Below are 16,015 nucleotides of genomic sequence, written 5' to 3'. Positions count from 1 at the left end.
AGAGAATTGGAAATGGATAGATTATGTAAAATAAATAATCATAATACTAGATTGACAGTTACATATCAAGGACTCTTGATATAATACAAATGATTCTACCTTAAGCATATAGGAATTTGTGTTCTACAAGGCTACAGGTTCTACTTCTCATTCTGTATTCTCAATAACATGTAGTATTGGCTCCTAAAACTCTCTGTAGAATAGTCTTTATTCTATTGTAGAATGAATAAATGAATGTATGAATGAATATTATGTTCAGGGGCTTCACATAATTGATCATGTCACATCATACCGCAGACCTACTGGCAGTCCCAATGCAAAGCCTAGAATACAGCAGCTCAGAAAGGTCCTTCCTTTCCCCAGTGTCAGACAGCTGGTAGATGGATGGCTCCCTCCCTTCCTGAAGCTCTTTGTCCATCCAGATTGGTGCTCTCAGCCCTGTTTATCTCAAATGAAGAGGGGCATGACTGACTGGAAAGTATCCACAGCAGTGTGGCCTTATGACCGCATGGCACGAGGAACAGCTGAGGGGACTGAGGGCATTTGGTCTGGAGTGAAGGAGACTCAGGGAGATGGAATCACAGCCTTGAAGTATTTAAATGGCATCAAGTGGAAAAGGGATTACACTGAGGTAATGTAGCCCAGGAGGGTGACTCCAGGAGTGCTTCGAGGAAGCAAAAGGGAGACAGGTTTCAGACCGAGGAAAGAACTTCCTGGTATTTGGAGACGTGCTCTAGTGGGAAAGATCATCTTGGAAGGTTCAAATGACCCATTGCCAAGGGCAGTTCCTACACAAGGTGGTTGGTGGAACTTGCCTACTTTCTGTTTCATAGATTTTATATGATTAAATACGGTCACGCAAGACCAAGGGAGGGTACTTTGTCATCTATAGAATGATATTATAATAATTAATTATATGTAACTAATAATTAATAATGGCAGATTATTACTTTTTTTTACTTTTTATTCCAAATTATCACTGTTAATGTTGTTTGCTCAACTATGAAATGATGATAATAATAGTACTTTCCTCATGGTGTTTGTTGAGAAGATTCAACGACTAGAAATCTGTGTACCGAGAATGCTCCCTAACACAAAGAAAGCATAAGATTTTTACTTTAATGCTACTACTAATAATAAATGTCATTGTTCAGTGGCTAAGTTGTGTCCAGATCCTTGTGACCCCATGGACTGCAGCACACCAGGCTCCCATCTTCCACTATCACCCACTCTCTCTATTCATCTTATCCTCTGCTGCTCCCTTCTTTTTTTGCCTTCAATCGTTCCCAGCATCAGTCATTTCCAATAAGTCACCTCTTCACATCAGGTAGGCAAAGTTTTGGAGTTTCAGGTTTAGTATCAGTCCTTCCAATGAATATCTCAGGATTGATTTTCTTTAGGATTGACTGGTTTGATCTCCTTGCAGTCCAAGGGACTCTCAAGTGTCTTCTCCAACACCACAGATCAAAACCATCAGTTCTTCAGCCTTCAACCTTCTTTATGATCCAGCTCTCACACCCATACATGACTACTGGAAAAACCATAGCTTTTACTATACAGACATTCATTGGCAAAGTGATGTCTCTGCTTTTTAATACACTGTCTAGGTTTGTCATAGCTTTTCTTTCAAGGAGCAGCATCTTTTAATTTCAAGGCTGCAGTCACCGTCCACAGTGATTTTGAGCCCAAGAAAATAAAATCTGTCACTGCTTCCACTTTCTCCTCTTCAATTTGCCATGAGGTGATGGGACTGGATGTCATGATCTTAGTTTTTTTAATGTTGAGTTAAAAACCAGGTGGGTGTGGGTATAGCCCCATAGGTAACCTTAAGCTTTTGCAGAGGAGAGAGAGGTTAGTACCAGCCAGCATTCACCAGGATGGATGGAGTTCCTTGGACCTGCCTCCTAATCACAATCCTATCCCTTAGGCAGGTCATTTAACCTCTTTCAGCTCATTTCATTCATTAATAAAATGGGGACAGTAATGTTCATTTGTCAGGGATGCAGTGGAATCGAAGGACATGATGTGTAATTAAGCACTGTTGTGATGTCTGTCAGGGACCCTGATAAAGTCAGCCCTCTTTCTGCTTGCCTCTGCTCATTGGGGTCTTTTCTCATCACCTCTTCCATCAACATCAACCTCACTCCTTCGCCTCACCTTCAGTACCAAACAGCAGAGGAAATCTTCACCTGAAGTTATCATTTGGAGCCTTAACACTATATAAGCACTGTTGGGGTCTCTATACACTTCCAAGAAAATAGAGAGGTTGAATGGGAATAGAAAAATCTTCCTAGACAGTCAGTGCATAATTTAATAGGGTCATCACAGAAGCCCAAGAAAGGATAAAACATAACTATACTTGAAACTTTACCATGGCAGCTCCTCTCCTTTATTTCAAAGTTCAGAATGCCTATAACATGATGATTTTATGCCTGGTTGAAATATCAAGAACTTCAGCCTTTCCTAGAGGGTAAGATTTGGTCAAGGGATGTGGTAATGCCATAAAATTTGAGAAGGTCGTGTAACAGAACTTAAATACTCAAAACACAGAAGCACAGCATAAATTAACCATCTCAGAACTCTAGCAGGATGGTCTAAGACAGAAGATTTTAATTTGCATTGCCACCAGAATTTAACACAAGGTGGAGACTTGGAAAACAAATATCACAAATTCTCATTAAATTGTCAAACACTTTTCCAGCATTTCCTCTCCTATTATACCTGATTATCATCACACACACACACACACCCCCCTTGATAAGTTATTAGGAAATGTGGGAAAATGACTGAGCATCTAATGAGATTTAGGGAAAATAAAAACATGTATTTTAATGTTTTTCCAGCAGTAGAAATAATTCATCAAATTTCTTAAGATTCACTCAGCTTCATTTCTTAAAATGTCTTCATAAATTTTGAAGAACAAATATTACTGAGCTCTAAAAGAGTTGCAGATCACTCCTCTTGCCTCCAATCACTTATCTCAGCATCTGTGCACCTAGATTATATATCCAATTATAAAAACACCAAGTGCTGTGCCCCATGCCTGGCATTACTCAATTTTAGACATTTTCTTCACACATCATATTGGCTTTAAGGTACATTAGCATGACAGCTGGTGGCTTGTAGAGTGGCGATTGTAGTAAGTCATATTCAAAGATACCTGAAGAAGTGTGGATCAATTCACTGATGGGTTATAGTGTAGGGAGAGGACTTCTTGACAACAATGATGCTAAAGTAGAAAGAGTTCCTAATTAGAGACTCAGTTCAGTTCAGTCGCTCAGTCATGTCCGACTCTTTGCAACCCTATGAATCGCAGCACGCCAGGCTTCCCTGTCCATCACCAACTCCCAGAGTTCACTCAGTTTCACGTCCATTGAGTCAGTGATGCCATCCAGCCATCTCATCCTCTGTCCTCCCCTTCTCCTCCTGCCCCCAATCCCTCCCAGCATCAGAGTCTTTTCCAATGAGTCAACTCTTCGCATGAAGTGGCCAAAGTACTGGAGTTTCAGCTTTAGCATCATTCCTTCCAAAGAAATCCCAGGGCTGATCTCCTTCAGAATGGACTAGTTAGATCTCCTTGCAGTCCAAGGGACTCTCAAGAGTCTTCTCCAACACCACAGTTCAAAAACATCAATTCTTTGGTGCTCAGCTTTCTTCACAGTCTAACTCTCACATCCGTATATAGCCACAGGAAAAACCATAGCCTTGACAAGACGGACCTTTTTTGGCAAAGTAATGTCTCTGCTTTTCAATATGCTATCTAGGTTAGTCATAAATTTCCTTCCAAGGAGTAAGCATCTTTTAATTTCATGGCTGCAGTCACCATCTGCAGTGATTTTGGAGCCCCAAAAAATAAAGTCAGCCACTGTTTCCATTGTTTTCCCATCTATTTGCCATGAAGTGATGGGACCAGATGTCATGATCTTCGTTTTCTGAATGTTGAATTTTAAGCCAACTTTTTCACTCTCCTCTTTCACCTTCATCAAGAGGCTTTTTAGTTCCTCTTCACTTTCTGCCATAAGGGTGGTGTCATCTGCATATCTGAGGTTATTGATATTTCTCCCAGAAATCTTGATTCAAGCTTGTGCTTCTTCCAGCCCACCATTTCTCATGATGTACTCTGCATATAAGTTAAATAAGCAGGGTGACAATATACAGTCTTGACGTATCCTTTTCCTATTTGGAACCAGTCTGTTGTTCCATGTCCAGTTCTAACTGTTGCTTCCTGACCTGCATACAAATTTCTCAAGAGGCAGGTCAGGTGGTCTGGTATTCCCATCTCTTGAAGAATTTTCCACAGTTTATTGTGATCCACACAGTCAAAGACTTTGGCATAGTCAATAAAGCAGAAATAGATGTTTTTCTGGAACTAGACTGCATAAATCAAATTTCAGGTGACTTTTAGGAAAAAAAACACTGAATAAATAAATTGTAATAAATAACTTCTAAGGATAGTTTGGGCTTCCCAGGTGGTTCAGTGGTAAAGAATCCACTTGCCTAGCAGGAGACTAGGGTTCTATCCCAGGGTCAGGAAGATGCCCTGGAGAAGAAAATGGCAACCCACTGTAGTATTCTTGCCTGGGAAATCCCATGGACAGAAGAACTGGGGAGGCTACAGTCCACGAGGGTTGCAAAAGAGTCATATATGACTTAGAGACTAAACAACAATAAGGGCATTTTAAGTACTGAGACTGCAGGATTCTATGGGGAAGAAAGAAGGAAAACATTTTGCAGTGGGAGTTGTTCCCAGCCCTAAAGGATAGTTACAAAGAGCAATCTCTACTTTGAATACAGCACATGTGCTTAAGAAATATCTTTAGCGTGTATTTAAGGACGTAATACAATTAAAATATGAAGTAGGAAATAAATTAATGTATATCAGAGGAGGTTGAGGATCAAGGGCTGAATAATAATTTCAAACCACTCAGCTCATGAATTTCAAAGTTAAGATAGCTCATTGGACTCCAAATCCTGGAATCTTCCTATTGATTCTTCCTGGAGCAAATAGGAAGGCAAAACATCAACAGACCTATGACAGACTGAACACAAGACAACATTGAGGGGGACCAAAGACCCCCACCTCCAAAGTTCTGAGCAGATTTAGAAGGGAGAATGATGACAATATGGATTTAAATAGGAAAGGTAGTGAAGGAACTTGTTTTGTCTGCAAATTGTTAATATTGGGGTTAATCATATTTAGAGAGGGGTGTGGTCATTGAGAGAACAGAAACCAAAAACAATTATGAAGTAACAACAGCCAACATTCAATACTTACCAGGCAATTGTCATAAGAGCTTTTAGTATATTAACTCATTTAGTATTCATAGCAACTCTAAGGATCAGTGCTACTAATGGGGAAAGTGAGGCACAGAGAGGTAAAAAAACGTGATCTGAGGCCAAACAGTCAGTAAATGGAAGAACCAAGGAGTTCTTCCATTTACTGTAATGGAACTATAGTAAATGGAACTATACCCAGGAGTCTGGCTCCAGAGTCCACATTTTTAAACACCACAGTCTGGTACATGGAGATTTGGAAGATCTTCACAGAAATCCACAGGCTCACAAGTTAGGGGCAGCTGCCATACTCTTGGGTAAGTTAGGGAAGTCTTCTCAGGAGAGGTGAAGGTTGAAAGAGAAAGTACACAAACTATTTTCCACATATTTTTGTGTGAACTTGACCATTGCATATTTTCTCATGGAAAAAGAAGATGGAAGAGAAGGGAAATGAGAACTAATTCTGTAAAAGTTTGTGATAGAGTTCAGGTCCCAGGAGATTGTCTTGGTAGTATTAATTTTTATTTGTTTATAGGGCTGGCTTGATTATTTGGGGCTTACAGACCAATCAGTTCAACCATGTAACACAACAGCCATGTATGTTTGTTCTTTTCATCCTTCAAATTAGTCTCCTAACTGCACACAAAGTGTATTTAACAGAAGGAAACCATCAGCAAAGACCCAAGCAAATCTGGTTGTGTTTGCAGACATAATCAGGTCTGAGGTAGACGGAGAATATTCCGGTTTCATTTTAATCCATATTCAACCCGGAATTATGTACAATAAGATTCTTAACAATGTTTACTAAAGATGATGTATTGAGGCGTTTGCTGCAGAAATGTGAAACGGTGACTTACAATAGGGAGAGTTGGATTGAGACAGTTATATGGATGGAAGTTTCCTGAAAGCATTGTGGGAAACATCATTTGGATATGATACTTGGACGAGGAGTTGATTTATTAGTACTGGAAGGGTGCATGAGAGAGAGGAAGTAAGAGGTTATGAGAGAATGACCCTCCTGTAATGGTGGGTGGGAGAATCCTTACAGTGTATATGTTAGCATTGCTGTGTAGAGAAGGTCTTTGTACTTCCTGGGTCTGCACTGTCCAACATGGTAGCCACTGGTCACATGTGGCTACTGAGCACTTGAAATGTGGCCAGTCTGAATTGAGATATGCTGTTAGTGCAAAATACAAACTGGATTTCAGAATTAGTATAAAAATGTAAAATACCTGATAAATCATTTATATTTAATTGAATATTGAGATAGTAAAAGTTTTGATACTGATTTAAATAAACTACATCATTAAAATTAATTTTTACCTAGATTATTTTGCTTTTTAAAAATTTTCACTTATTTATCTTCGGCTGTGCTGGGTCCTTATAGCTATGTGCGGGCTTTCTCTAGTTTAGATGAGCAGGGCGTACTCTCTAGTTGCTGTGTGAAGGTTTCTCATCTCAGTGGCTTCTCTTATTGTGGGAGTTGTAGCTCTTGGATGCTAGAGCACAGGCTTGATAGTTGTGGTACACGAGCCCAGTTGTCCTGCGGCATGTGGGATCATCTGAGAACAGGAATCAAACTTTTGTCCCTGCATTAGCAGGCGAATTCTTAGCTGCTGGACCACCAGGGAAGTCCTCATCGTTTTACTTTTTTTAAGATGATGTCCAAAAAATGTAAATGTTAAATATGACTGACATTATAATTTCTGTTGGGGAGCACCTCCCTTAGCCTTTCAGTGGCCTGGACACATCTCTGTTGGGATGGAAACATCTAGCACAGTTGTTGGTTTGAGAGTGATTGGTGCTGGCAGCGTAGGTGGGGAGGGTCATTAGGACTCAGTGACTGTCTGATAGAATTGTTCCCTGACTCTAGGGACCCAGGCTGGGGAAAACAAGTTAGGAAAAGGTTTTACCTTCATGGGAGGAAAAGTCTTTTGCATCTTGCTAGAGACAAGGCAATGGCATCCCACTCCAGTACTCTTGCCTGGCAAATCCCATGGATGGAGGAGCCTGGTGGGCTGCAGTCTGTGGGGTCGCTAAGAGTCGGACACAGCTGAGCGACTTCACTTTGACTTTTCACTTTCATGCATTGGAGAAGGAAATGGCAGCCCACTCCAGTGTTCTTGCCTAGAGAATCCCAGGGATGGGGGAGCCTAGTGGGCTGCCGTCTCTGGGGTTGCACAGAGTCGGACATAGCTGAAGCGACTTAGCAGCAGCAGCAGCAGAGACAAGGCAAAAGAGACAATGGTTAGCTTCATGGAAGCCAGAGAATTGAGAGGGAGCCAGGGATTAGAGGTCTCTGAGAAATGAGGCCAAGATTTGGACAAAGTGCTGATTCCCAGACTAGGGCTTGAGAGGATTTCTCTCAATACAGTAATCTGCTTCTGGAAAAGATATCTAACTAGACACTGCTTGTATGTTCAATTCTGTTGTGTTCTTCCTTAGTAAATATTTTTCTTAAGTTCATTGCACCTCATGTTTGCCCTGGAAACACAGAGAAATTTTGTACAAGCTTAGCCAAGCTTTTAAAGGGAGTATGGCATGACTCCAAGAAAGAGACGTGCTGATATGTACTGAGAAATGTTTTAAATGTTGATAGGATGAAATGTGTCCGAGACCAGGGATCACATCTTTAGTGTTCTCTGAACCCCTTACACTGAGCTCAGTGCCTGGAACATAGTAGGTATCCAGTAGTTCCTTGATGAATGAATTAATGGCTTAAGAGTAAAGTGATACTCAAGAGGATAAAGTCAGATCAGCTCTCTCTCCCTATTAGAAACTGCTTGGTACAATTCTTGGAGAATTTTGACTTACCAAAATAAAAGTACATCCTGAAGTGAAAATAAATGGAAGAAATGAGTCTAATCAGTAGAGGAGTTCTCATGAGCCAGGACTAAGGCCTTTGCATGTATTATTTTATTGTATCTATATCAAAGAATTAACTATGATCTATATAACATTGAATCTCATTTTATAGATGAGACAACTGAATTGTAAAGAAGTCAAAAAATCAGCTGAAATTTATAAAGTTAGCAAAAGTGGAGCTGGAATTTGAATTCAAACAGTCAGACTCCAGAGAAAGCTTTCCTGACCATTATGCCATAATTATATTTCATTTAAATATTATCCATAAAGTGAAATATGATACATATGTCTCTTTTGTGGAGGTTTCGCTCACTGTGTAGGTGAGTGTGTATACGTGTAACTACTCACAAATGTGTTAGCACCACGATAGACGACGTCTTCCTCTGTTTTGGTCCATTCTAGTAAGAGATGAAAATTTAATTGGGCTCAGTGGTTAGAGTATTTCTTAATAAATTTGCCTGTTTGTTTAAATTACATTAAAAATTAGCTACTTTCAGTATATTTGCATGTGTAATTGTTATTGTTCAGCTTAGCAGATTCTCTAATCAGATCTAACATTTCTGGTTTTAACTTATAGATGTATCACTCTTCCTGCTACTACTATTATTACACACATACACACACATGAACATATACATGTGCACGCATCTTTAAGCTCAAAGACTGTTCTCAGCACTACCTCTTGTGGGTCATCCAGAAAAGTCAATCCTATTTGAATATCAGCAAATAGAGATACTAGGCTCTGCCTTTAACCTTTTTGTTGTATGCAAAGCTGTTTCTTGCAGTGTAATATATTTGTTTTTAAAAGATGTTAAAATAAGTTAAATGTCAAATGAGAGGGTTGGGAAAATTACAATAATTCCATAAGACAGACTATTACATGCTTTTTTTTTTAATTTTATTTTTTAACTTTACAATATTGTATTGGTTTTGCCATATATCAACATGAATCTGCCACAGGTATACATGTGTTCCCCATCCTGAACCCTCCTCCCTCCTCCCTCCTCCCTCCCCATACCATCCCTCTGGGTCGTCCCAGTGCACCAGCCCCAAGCATTCAGTATCGTGCATCAAACCTGGACTGGCGACTCGTTTCATATATGATATTATACATGTTTCAATGCCATTCTCCCAAATCATCCCACCCTTTCCCTCTCCCACAGAGTCCAAAAGACTGTTCTATACATCAGTGTCTCTTTTGCTGTCTCGTATACAGGGTTATTGTTACCATCTTTCTAAATTCCATATATATGCGTTAGTATACTGTATCGGTGTTTTTCTTTCTGGCTTACTTCACTCTGTATAATAGGCTCCAGTTTCATCCACCTCATTAGAACTGCAAAGAGGTTCTTGGTAAGTACAAAGAAACTGTGATTAAAAGTTAAGCAGAAAAAAAGGACATAACTATAATTGAATTCAGTGGTGGTGTGGTGGTAAAGAATCTGCCTGCAATGTAGGAGACCCAGGTTTGATCTCTGGGTGGAGAAGATCCCCTGGAGAAGAAAATGGCAACCCACTCCAGTATTCTTGCCTGGGAAGACCCATGGACAGAAGATCCTGGTGAGCTACAGTCATGGGGTCCCAAAAGATTTGGACACAACTTAGCTACTAGACAACAACAACTCTGTATAGCAATATATGTAGAAGGGCGGATATATACCAAAATAGTAGCAATGTATTCTGTTACACAGTTTTCTCTTTATATATTTTCTACTATATGCATAAATACACACAAGTTTATTTATATGCATATGTATGTGTATCTATATCTATATCTATATATGTATATATACTTTACATAGGAAGCAATAGTTAGAACTGGACATGTAACAACAGACTGGTTCCAAATAAGGAAAGTAGTACGTCAAGGCTGTATATTGTCATCCTGCTTATTTAACTTATATGCAGAGTACATCATGAGAAATTCTGGACTGGATGAAGCACAAGCTGGAATCAAGATTGCCAGGAGAAATATCAATAACCTCAGATGTGCAGATGACATTACCCTTATGGAAGAGAGCCAAGAAGAACTAAAGAGCCTCTCGATGAAAGGGAGGAGGAGAGTGAAAAAGTTGGCTTAAAGCTCAACATTCAGAAAACAAAGATCATGGCATCCAGTCCCATCACTTCATGGCAAATAGATGGAGAAACAATGGAAACAGTGACAGACTTTGTTTTTTTGGGCTCCGAAATTACTGTAGATGGTAACTGCAGCCATGAAATTAAAAGACACTTGCTCCTTGGAAGAAAAGTTATGACCCACCTAGACAGAATATTAAAAAGCAGAGCCATTACTTTGCCAGTGAAGGTCCATCTAGTCCAAGCTATGGTTTTTCCATTAGTCATGTATGGATGTGAGAGTTGGTCTATAAAGAAAGCTGAGCTCCAAAGAATTGATGCTTTTGTTGGAGAAGACTCTTGAGAGTCCCTTGGACTACAAGGAGATCCAACCAGTCCATCCTGAAGGAGGTCAGTCCTGAATATTCATTGGAAGGACTGATGCTGAAGCTGAAACTCCAATCCTTTGTTCCCCTGATGTGAAGAACTGACTCATTGGAAAAGACCGTGATGCTGGGAAAGATTGAGGACAGGAGGAGAAGGGGATGACAGAGGATGAGATGGTTGGATGGCATCACCAACTCAATGGACATGAGTTTGAGTAAACTCTGGGAGTTGGTGATGGACAGGGAGGCCTGGCATGCTGCAGTCCATGGGGTCATAAAGAGTCAGACATAGCTGAGCGACTGAACTGAACTGATACTTTACATATACATATTATTTTTGTGATTATAAAAATATGTGCATGGGCTGTCTACTTTAGATGGTGTGATCTGAAAAGACTTTTCTGAAGAGGTGACAAAGGATTTGAAATTATGTGAAGGAAAAGAGCCCAGTCGTCAGTAGAACACTCCAGAGAGAAGAACAGTGAACCTAGTGACTGAGCCTGCACACAAGTCCATAAATTCCCTACACAGCAAAGGAGGGAATAAAGAGCAGGCCCAGGCTACTTTTCACATCTGCATGCCTCCAGGTCTTCATCCACTGTTTCGCAGATGGTGTTAGTCTCTAAGTTGTGTCCGACTCTTTGCAACCACATGGACTGTAGCCCACCAGGCTCCTCTGTCCATGGGATTCTCCAGGCAAGAATATTGGTGTGTGTAGTCATTCCTTTCTCTAGGGGATCTTCCTGACCCAGGGATTGAACCCAAGTCTTCTGCATTGTGGGTTGTTTCTTTACCATCTGAGCCACCAGGGAAGCCCTTTTCAGGTGGACAATGCTCAAATAGTCATTGATGTGAAATGAACTGGTTAAAATAAAAAACTAAACTAAAAACCACAAGCAGAGAGCCAACACTTCTCTAAGGTTTCAAATTAGATTCCAAGAAACCCAGAGGTACCTCAGAGGTCCCCACAGGGAGCAAGGGCATAACACTGAACACCTCCTCAACCTAATCCCAGCAGCTCTGCTCTTCTCTGAGTCACACACCTGGAAGAACTGGAAGTAGGAATCCAGTGGAAACAGTATTTGGAAGCCATTTACTTAAGGAAGGAAAGAACACATGCATTTTCCCCCTTTTTAGCCAATTCAAGCTAAGATGTTTGAGAGCTTATCAAAAAAGCAAGACAGGATTCCTGGGGAGAAGCTTCAGGTGTAACCTAAATATAGATGACCGATGTCTCCAGGAAGGGCAGTGTCCTCTGAGCAGTAATCTCCTTGGTCACCCAGCCAGTTGGTATGGGTCTCAGGAGAAGCTGGGGCCACCACAGGAAGTGGCATCTGCTCTCAGGTGGCCAAGGAATCCTTGCCATCATTTTCCCCACTTGTACATAGTGTGTGTTGGTTGCTCAGTTGTGTCCGACTCTTTGCAACCCCACGGACTGTAGCCCGCCAGGCTTCTCTCCCCATGGAATTCTCCAGGCAAGAATACTGGAGTGGATTGCCATTCCTTTCCCTAGAGGAACTTCTCAACCCAGGAACTGAACCCTGGTCTCCTGCATCTCAAGCAGATTCTTTACCGTTTCAGCTGTAGCCCAGTTGGCAAGAATCTGCCTGCAGTGCAGGAGGACCCGGGTTTGATCCCTGGGTGGGGAAGATCCCCTGGAGAAGGAAATGGCAAACCACTCCAGTATTCTTGTCTGGAAAATCCCATGGACAGAGGAGCCTGGTGGGCTGCAGTCCATGGGTTGCAAAGAGTCGGGCACGACTGATCGACTAACACGTAGGCAAGATTCTGCCCTTTCTTCCATTTCTGACATTCACAAAGTGAAATTCCCATCTGGCAGGTGCTCGTGACAAACACAGATTGACTAGAAGCTTCTGTGTGAGCCTCAAGAAGTTCTCTGGGTGAGCCCTGCATTTAGCTGGTTTTCTTTGCCTTCCACTTTCTGATGTTTCCCATAGGATGTAGGGAGAAACCAAGAAGAACCATCTGACTTGATTGTTTTTGGGTGATGAAAAAGAGGGGATGAAGGTGTCAAGCCTTTCATGTAGCAGATAATATCCCTAGAGTCTAGAATGACTTTAATTAAAAAAGTAAATGACTTCAGTGGTGTCCTCTCAATGCATAATATTCATCAGAATGGTGAGCAAATGAAAGACGTCTGCGCTTACTATTTTGGCAAACTTCCTTTACGCCTGTGTATTTTATTTAAAGCCCCAATGTAATAACAGTTCTGGACTTTTAATTTTTATTTTATATTTAAGTGACAAAGAAATGGTTGGATGGTGCTTTATCAAGTTCTCTCCCATCTTCTTAGAAATATAAATTGCTTGAGGAGGAAGTGCTACAATTTTAGACCAGAAAATACATGCCAGATGTCTTAAATGAAGCTGACCCGCCCAAGGATATAGGCCTTAGTTATTAGGACATGTTCTAAACGTTACTGCACAGCCTTTGGAATAATGGCTCTGAACCCTCACTTAGACTTAACTGCTGGCACATCGCTTTGTTTCTATGTCTTGTGCTCCTACTTTCATTGATGTAAGGGAAGCACAAATTAGCTAACACTCCATTATTAGAGAACCAGGCACAGACCAGCTGAGGCAGGGGACCCGCCTTCTCTCGTAGAAACAATGTAAAGCCTGCCTGGCTGAGGGTCCCCAGGCCTCCGCCACTCTTTGCTTTTGAGATTTTCCAGCCCACCCTATAAACATGTCTAAGGCCATTCTGTACAGTTTGTTTATTCGAACTATATTGTCCAGTAGAAAGAAGGGAGATCTAGCTGGTCGGTGGAAATGACAACATGGGAGGGAGGGAGAAGCAAAAAAAGAAAGGCAAAATGGGGAAAACAGGAAACAGGCTAGTGAGAAGAGTCAACATGCTCGGAGTCAGGAAGCAGGGTTTTGCAGTCTCTAATCTCCATGGTGCAGCTGGTTTGCTGCACGGTTTGTACAAATTCAATGGTGGTCTCCGTACTCCTGCCATTGCCTTGAATTAAGGGCGTATCATTGTCATCAAGAGGAATGAAGGCTGTTTACCTACTCTTTCTGTTACATGACTGAGTCCTCTTCATTCCTAAGGTCTCAAGCTTTTTTTTCCTTGTTTTATTTTTTATTTATTTATTTTTTAATTATTATTATTATTATTTTTACTTTACAATATTGTATTGGTTTTGCCATACATCAACATGCATCTGCCACGGGTGTACACATGTTCCCCATCCTGAACCCCCCTCCAACCTCCCTCCCCATACCATCCCTCTGGGTCATCCCAGTGCACCAGCCCCAAGCTTCCTATATCCTGCATCGAACCTGGACTGGTGATTCGTTTCTTATATGATATTATACATATTTTAATGCCATTCTCCCAAATCATCCCCCCCTCTCCCTCTCCCACAGAGTCCAAAAGACTGTTCTATACATCTGTGTCTCTTTTGCTGTCTCGCATACAGGGTTGTTATTACCATCTTTCTAAATTCCATATATATGCGTTAGTATACTGTATTGGTGTTTTTCTTTCTGGCTTACTTCACTCTGTATAATAGGCTCCAGTTTCATCCGCCTCATTAGAACTGATTCAAATGTATTCTTTTTAATGGCTGAGTAATACTCCATTGTGTATATGTACCATGGCTTTCTTATCCATTCAACTGCTGATGGACATCTAGGTTGCTTCCATGTCCTGGCTATTATGAACAGTGCTGCGATGAACATTGGGGTACACGTGTCTCTTTCCCTTCTGGTTTCCTCAGTGTGTATGCCCAGCAGTGGGATTGCTGGGTCATATGGCAGTTCTATTTCCAGTTTTTTAAGGAATCTCCACACTGTTTTCCATAGTGGCTGTACTAGTTTGCATTCCCACCAATAGTGTAAGAGGGTTCCTTTTTCTTCACATCCTCTCCAGCATTTATGGCTTGTAGACTTTTGGATCGCAGCCATTCTGACTGGTGTGAAATGGTACCTCATTATGGCTTTGATTTGCATTTCTCTGATAATGAGTGACGTTGAGCATCTTTTCATGTGTTTGTTAGCCATCTGTATGTCTTCTTTGGAGAAATGTCTAGTTCTTTGGCCCATTTTTTGATTGGGTCATTTATTTTTCTGGAATTGAGCTGCAGGAATTGCTTGTATATTTTTGAGATTAGTTGTTTGTCAGTTGCTTCATTTGCTATTATCTTCTCCCATTCTGAAGGCTGTCTTTTCACCTTGCTTATAGTTTATTTTGTTGTGCAGAAGCTTTTAATTTTAATTAGATCTCATTTGTTTATTTTTGCTTTTATTTCCAATATTCTGGGAGGTAGGTCATAGAGGATCCTGCTGTGATGTATGTTGGAGAGTGTTTTGCCTATGTTCTCCTCTAAGAGTTTTATAGTTTCTGGTCTTATGTTTAGATCTTTAATCCATTTTGAGTTTATTTTTGTGTATGGTGTTAGAAAGTGTTCTAGTTTCATTCTTTTACAAGTGGTTGACCAGATTTCCCAGCACCACTTGTTAAAGAGATTGTCTTTTCTCCATGGTATATTCTTGCTTCCTTTGTCAAAAATAAGGTGTCCATAGGTGCGTGGGTTTATCTCTGGGCTTTCTATTTTGTTCCATTGATCTATATTTCTGTCTTTAATTATTGGATAATTGCTTTACAATGGTATGTTGGTTTCAACAACATGAGTCAGCCATAAGTGTACATATATCCCCTCCCTCTTGAGCCTCGCCTGCCACCTCCATCCCCCTATGTCACCCCTCTAGGTTGTCACAGAGCACCAGGTTGAACAGAATAAAACTGCTATGTGACCCAGCAATTCCACCACTCGGCACATGCCTTGAGAAAACCGTAATTCAAAAAGACACATGTACCCTAATGTTTCGGCTTGCAGCTGGCGGTCGTGGTAAAGAACCCACCTGCCAATGCAGGATATGCAAGAGATGCATGTTCGATCCCTGGGTTGGGAAGATCCCCTGGAGCACGGCATGACAACTTGCTCCAGTATTCTTGCCTGGAGAATCCCCATGGACAGAAGAGCCTGATGGGCTACAGTCCATAGGGTTGCAGAGTTGGACACCACTGAAATGAGTTAGCATGTATGCACCCCAATGTTCATTGCAGCTCTATTTACAGTAGCCAGGACATGGAAGCAACCATCATGTGCATCTACAGATGAGTGAATACGGTCTCATTCTTAATGCCACATCCTAATCCTGACCACTTAACTAGAATAGCACATCCCCAGCCCCATTACTCTCTCATTTCCTGCATAGCTCTTTTCCCTATAATGGTTTCGTTCATTGTTTGTTATTATTAGACTAGTTGTTATTATTATAATGATTATTACACGTTTTATGGTTTCTCTTCGCAGAGGCTGAAACTTGATGACATTAGAAATATATTTCTCTTCTCATGACCCTATCACTGGTATGCAGCACATGCTTGGTCTATAATAG

Source organism: Bubalus kerabau, chromosome 14, assembly GCF_029407905.1.
Source record: "Bubalus kerabau isolate K-KA32 ecotype Philippines breed swamp buffalo chromosome 14, PCC_UOA_SB_1v2, whole genome shotgun sequence".
Lineage (NCBI taxonomy): Eukaryota > Metazoa > Chordata > Mammalia > Artiodactyla > Bovidae > Bubalus > Bubalus kerabau.
The sequence above is the reverse complement of the archived record's forward strand: the minus strand, read 5'-3'. Positions refer to the sequence as shown.